This window comes from Protopterus annectens, chromosome 4.part0 (genome assembly GCF_019279795.1).
Source record: "Protopterus annectens isolate FY-2018-M chromosome 4.part0, PAN1.0, whole genome shotgun sequence".
Classification (NCBI taxonomy): Eukaryota; Metazoa; Chordata; order Ceratodontiformes; family Protopteridae; genus Protopterus; species Protopterus annectens.
The window spans coordinates 1,691,198,253-1,691,204,252 of record NC_056733.1 but is presented as its reverse complement, the minus strand read 5'-3'; positions in this window follow the sequence as shown (position 1 = coordinate 1,691,204,252).

Sequence of the window (6,000 nt, the reverse complement as noted above, 5' to 3'; positions counted from 1 at the left end):
TTTTTCATTTTGGGGGGCCTTTTTTGAAACCTTTCTTTATTTTGGGGGGAAGGTTTTTGGCTGTGGGTTAGGGTTGGTTCAGGGTTAGTGCCTCTTGGTTTTTTGAATTTTTTTAAAAAGGTTTTTTAATTTACCGGTTTTCCCTAATTTGGGGGTTTTGTCCCTGGTGAGTGGAGGAGGCTTGATAAACTCTGTCTGGGTTAAAAAGTTTTTTTTTTTTTTTTGTTTTCTTTAGTTTTTATACACTTTTTTTTTCCTGGAACTTTTTTTTTTTTTTGTATTAACAATTGACTTTTCTAAAAATTTTCCCCCCGTATTTTAGGTTTTTTTTCACCTTTTGTCTTTTACTGTTTATGTTAAAGGGATTAAACAAAATTTTTTCTTTTTAAACCCTTTTTTTTTTTTTTTAAAATTTTTTTCATTGGGTTTTAAAAACTTTCCTTTTGTGGCTCACGTCTGTTCTTCTGCTATGAAAAACATTTCTGTATTGTTCACTATCTAAAAGAGTGTAGGCTATTAGCTTTAGCCTTGTCCCAGTTCAGATTTGCTGTGCCTGAGCCTGTTTTATTGTAGTGGTCATTCTGAGCACATGAGCAGGACATCTTGAATTAGAAAAAAAGCCCTTCTTTATATTCGTGGCAGGATGTGTTGACTGGCTAGTGGCTGGTGGAGGTTGGATGGTCTAAGGCTTGGAGTAAGCACTCAATGGTTCATTTGAGCTTTTTTAAAAAAAGTTGTTTAAGGTTCTAGCTTTTGGTATTTAAGCCCTAACTTTGAGAGGATTCCTTTTGTGAAACACTGAGCCGAGTGGAGGAGTGGCATTGACCACAACTCTTATCAGAGATATATAACAATAAGTATCCTTTTTTGCTTGTTTTTACTAGTTATTGCTTCTAGCAATTTATATAGAGCACTTTTTTAATTGCCTGCTGCATTATTTTTACTATATTTTATTGTTATTAACTAATCTGCATGTTTAAACTTAAATTGTCTGCCTTACAAGACCTTATAAACAAGGCTTTTACTGTCACACTGTTTGTGAAGCTTTTTAGCTTGTTTTCTTGTGTGAAAGGTATTAACTGGAAATATTCTCTACTTGGTAAGCATGTATTTGTTTCTTCTGATTTCCTGCCAAACAGTGTATCATATAACTAATATGTTTGCAATTAAAAACATTTTGTAGAGTCTCCTTTCTCTTTTATCTGTTTAAAACTTTCATTTTGTTGATCATTGCTGTTCTTCTGCTGTGATAAACATTTCTGTAGTGTTTACTGTCTCAAAGTGTGTAGGCTAATAGCTTTAATATTATCCCAGTTCAGATTTGCTGTCTTCTGGCCTGTTTTTTTGCAGTGGTTGTTCTGAGCACATGACCAGGCCAACTTGAATTGACAGAAGCCATTCTTTACCTTTGTGGTAGGATTGTGTTCATTGGGTGGTGGATATTGGATGGTCTAGGGCTTGGAGTAAGCACTAGTTAGTTCTTTTGAACTTTTTTTAAGGTTATTTAAGGTTGTATCTTCTGGTATTTAAGCCCTAACTTTGAGAGTATTTCTGTCTATAAACACTGAGCCAAGTGGAGGAGGGGCACTGACTACTCCTCTGATCTGAGATATATAACAGTAAGTATCCTCTTCAGTTTGCGTATTTTTAGTAGTTATTGCATCTAGCAATTTATATGTAGCATTTTTTATTGCCTGCTGCATGCTTTTTACCCAATTTTATTGCTATTAACTAATCTGCATGATTAAACAAAAATTGTCTGCCTTACAGGGCCTGATAAATAAGGTTTTTACTGTCACATTGTTTGTATGTATGAAAGGTATTAGCGGGAAATTTTCTCTACTTGTTAAGCACTTATTTGTTTCTTCTGATTTCCTGCCAAGGATTTTATTATATAACTGATTTGTTGTCAGTTAAAAGAATTCTGTTGAGTCTCCTTGCTCCTTTATCTGTTTAAAAGTTTCATTTTTGGCTCACTGCTGTACTTCTGCTATGATAAACATTTCTGTAGTGTTTATAGTCTAAAACATTGTAGGCTAGTAGCTTTAGTATTGTCCCTGTTCAGATTTACTGTCTCTGGGCCTGTTTGTTTTTGCAGTGGTTGATCTGAGCACATGACAAGGCCATCTTGAATGTGCAGAAGCCTTTCTTTACATTCATGGCAGGATTGTGTTTATTGGCTATTGGCTGATAGAGGTTGGATGGTCTAGGGCTTGCAGTAAGCACTCATTGGTTCTTTTGAGCTTTTTTAAAAACAGTTGTTTAAAGTTGCATATTCTGGTATGTAAGCCCTAACTTTGAGAGGATTTCTATCTATACACACTAAGCAGAGTGGAGGAGGGTTGTTGACTACAACTCTGATCTGAGATATATAACAATAATTATCCTGTTTTTTTTTTTTTGCGTACTTTTACTAGTTTTTGCTTATAGCAATTTATATATAGCACTTTTTATTGCCTGCTGCGTACTATTTACTGTATTTTATTACTATTAACTAATCTGCATGGTTAAACTAAAATTGTCTGCCTTACAGGCCCTGATAAATAATGTTTTACTGTCACACTGTTTGTAAAGCTTTTTAGCTAGTTTCACTCTGTGAAAGGTATTAGCAGGAAATTTTGTCTACTTGTTAAGCACCTGTTTGTTTCTTCTGATTTCCTTCCAAGGATTGTATCACATAACGTATTTCTTTGTAGACAAAAGCATTTGGTAGAGTCTCCTTGCTCCTTTATCTTTTTAAAACTTTCATTTTGTGGCTCACTGCTGTTCTTCTGCTGTGATAAACATTTATGTAGTGTTTACTGACTAAAAGAGTGTAGGCCAATAGCTTTAGTATTATCCCACTACAGATTTGCTGTCTCTGTGCCTGCTTGTTTTTGCAGTGGTTGTTCTGAGCACATGACCAGGCCACCTTGAATTAGCAGAAGCCTTTTTTACCTTTTTGGTAGGATTGTGTTGATTGGCTGCTGGCAGGTGGAGGTAGGATGGACTAGGGCTTGGAGTAAACATTCACTGGTTCTTTTCAGCTTTTTTTTAAAACATGTTTAATGTTGTATTTTATGGTATTTAAGCCCTAAGTCTGAGATAATTTATGTCTATACACACTGAGCCGAGTGGAGGAGGGGTATTGACTACAACTCTGATATGAGATATCTAACAATAAGTATGCTTTTTTGTTTATTTTTACTAGTTATTGCTTCTAGCAATTTAAATATAGCACTTTTTATTGCCTGCTGCATACTTTTTACTGTATTTTATTGCTGTTAACTAATCTGTATGGTTAAACTAAAATTGTCTGCCTTACAGGGCCTAATAAATAAGGTTTTTACTTTCACACTGTTGGTAAAGCTTTTTAGGTAGTTACACTGTATGAAAGGTATTAGCTGGACATTTTCTCTACTTCTTAAGCACCTATTTGTTTCTTCTGATTTCCTCCCAAGGAGTGTATCATATAACTGATTTTTTGCAGTTAAAAGCATTCCATAGAGTCTCCTTGATCCTTTATCTGTTTAAAACTTTCATTTTGTAGTTCACTGCTGTTCTTCTGCTGTGATAAACATTTCTGTATTGTTTACTATCTAGAGAGTGTAGGCTATTAGTTTTAGCCTTTTCCCAGTTCAGATTTGCTCTCTCTGAGCCTGCTTTATTGTAGTGGTTGTTCTGAAAAAATGAGCAGGCCATCTTGAATTATAAATAAGCCCTTCTTTACCTCCGTGGCAGGATTGTGTTGATTGGCTAGTGGCTGGTGGAGTTTGGATGGTCTAGGGCTTGGAGTAAGCACTCACTGGTTCTTTTGAGCTTTTTTTAATAAAGTTGTTTAAGGTTCTATCTTCTGGTATTTAAGCCCTAACTTAGAGAGGATTTCTTTCTAGACACACTGAGCCTAGTGGAGGAGTGGCATTGACTACAACTCTGATTAGAGATATATAGCAATAATTATCCTTTTTTTTTTGCTTATTTTTACTAGTTATTGCTTCTAGCAATTTTTATATAGCACTTTTTATTGCCTGCTGCATACTTTTACTATATTTTATTGTTATTAACTAATCTGCATGTTTAAACTTAAATTGTCTGCCTTTAAGGGCCTTATAAACAAGCTTTTACTGTCACGCTGTTTGTAAAGCTTTTTAGCTAGTTTCACTGTGCGAAAGATATTAACTGGAAATTATCTCTACTTGGTAAGCAGCTATTTGTTTGTTCTGATTTCCTGCCAAGGAGTGTATCATATAACTGATTTGTTTGCAGTTAAAAGCATTTTGTAGAGTCTCCTTTCTCCTTTATCTGTTTAAAACTTTCATTTTGTTGCTCATTGCTGTTCTTTTGCTGTGCTAAAGATTTTTGTAGTGTTTACTGCCTAAAAGAGTGTAGGCTACTAGCTTTAGTATTATCCCAGTTCAGATTTGCTGTCTTTTGGCCTGCTTGTTTTTGAAGTGGTTGTTCTGAGCACATGATCAGGCCAACTTGAATTAGCTGAAGCCTTTCTTTATCTTTGTGGCAGGATTGTGTTCATTGGCTGGTGGAGGATGGATGGTCAAGGGGTTGGAGTAAGCACTCATTGGTTCTTTTGAGCTTTTTTTAAAAAAAGTTGTTTAAGGTTGTATCTTCTGGTATTTAAGCCCTAACTTGGAGAGTATTTCTGTCTATAAACACTGAGCCAAATGGAGGAGGGGCATTGACTTCAACTCTGATCTGAGATATCTAACAGTAAGTATCCTCTTTTTTTGCTTATTTTTAGTAGTTAGTGCTTCTAGCAAATATATATATATATATATATATATATATATATATATATATATATATATATATATATATATAAATACATATATATATATATATAGCACTTTTTATTGCCTGCTGCATACTTTTTACTGTATTTTAATGATATTAACTAATCTGCATGGTTAAACGAAATTGCCTGCCTTACAGGGCCTGATAAATAAAGTTTTACTGTCATACTGTTTGTAAAGCTTTTTAGGTAGTTTCACTGTATGAAAGGTATTAGCGGGACATTTTCTCTACTTGTTAAGCACCTATTTGCTTCTTCTGATTTCCTGCCAAGGATTATATCACATAACTGATTTGTTTGCAGTTAAAAGTGTTCTGTAGATTCCCCTTGTTCCTTTCTCTTTTTAAAACATTAATTTTTTGCTCACTGCTATTCTTCTGCTATGATAAAACTTTCTGTAGTGTTTACAGTCTAAAATAGTGTAGGCTAGTATCTTTAGTATTGTCCCTTTTCAGATTTACTGTCTCTGGGCCTGTTTGTTTTTGCAGTGGTTGCTCTGAGTACATGACCAGACCATCTTGAATTAGCAGAAGCCTTTCTTTGCATTTGTGACAGGATTCTGTTTATTGGCTGCTGGCTGGTGGAGGTTGGATGGTCTAGGGCTTGCAGTAAGCACTCATTGGTTCTTTTCAGCTTTTTTAAAAAAATGTTGTTTAAAGTTGTATCTTCTGGTATTTAAGCCCTAACTATGAGAGGATTTCTGTCTATACACACTGAGCCGAGTGGAGGAGGGGCATTGACTACCACTCTGATCTGAGATATATAACAGTAAGTATCCTGCTTTTTTTTGCTTATATTTACAAGTCATTGCTTCTAGCAATTTATATATAGCACTTTTTGTTGCCAGCTGCATACTATTTATTTTGTTTTATTACTATTAACTAGTCTGCATGGTTAAACTTAAATTGTCTGCCTTACAGGACCTGATAAATAAGGTTTTTACTGTCACATTGTTTATAAAGCTTTTTAGCTAGTTTCACTGTGTGAAAGGTGTTAATGGGAAACTTTCATTACTTGTTAAGCACCTATTTGATTCTTCTGATTTCCTGTCAAGGAGTGTATCATATAACTGATTTGTTTCCAGTTAAACACATTCTGTAGAGTCTCATTGCTCCTTTATCTGTTTAAAACTTTAATTTTGTGGCTTACTGCTTTTCTCTCCTGTTATAAACATTTCTATAGTATTTACTGTCTAAAAAAGTGTAGGCTAGTAG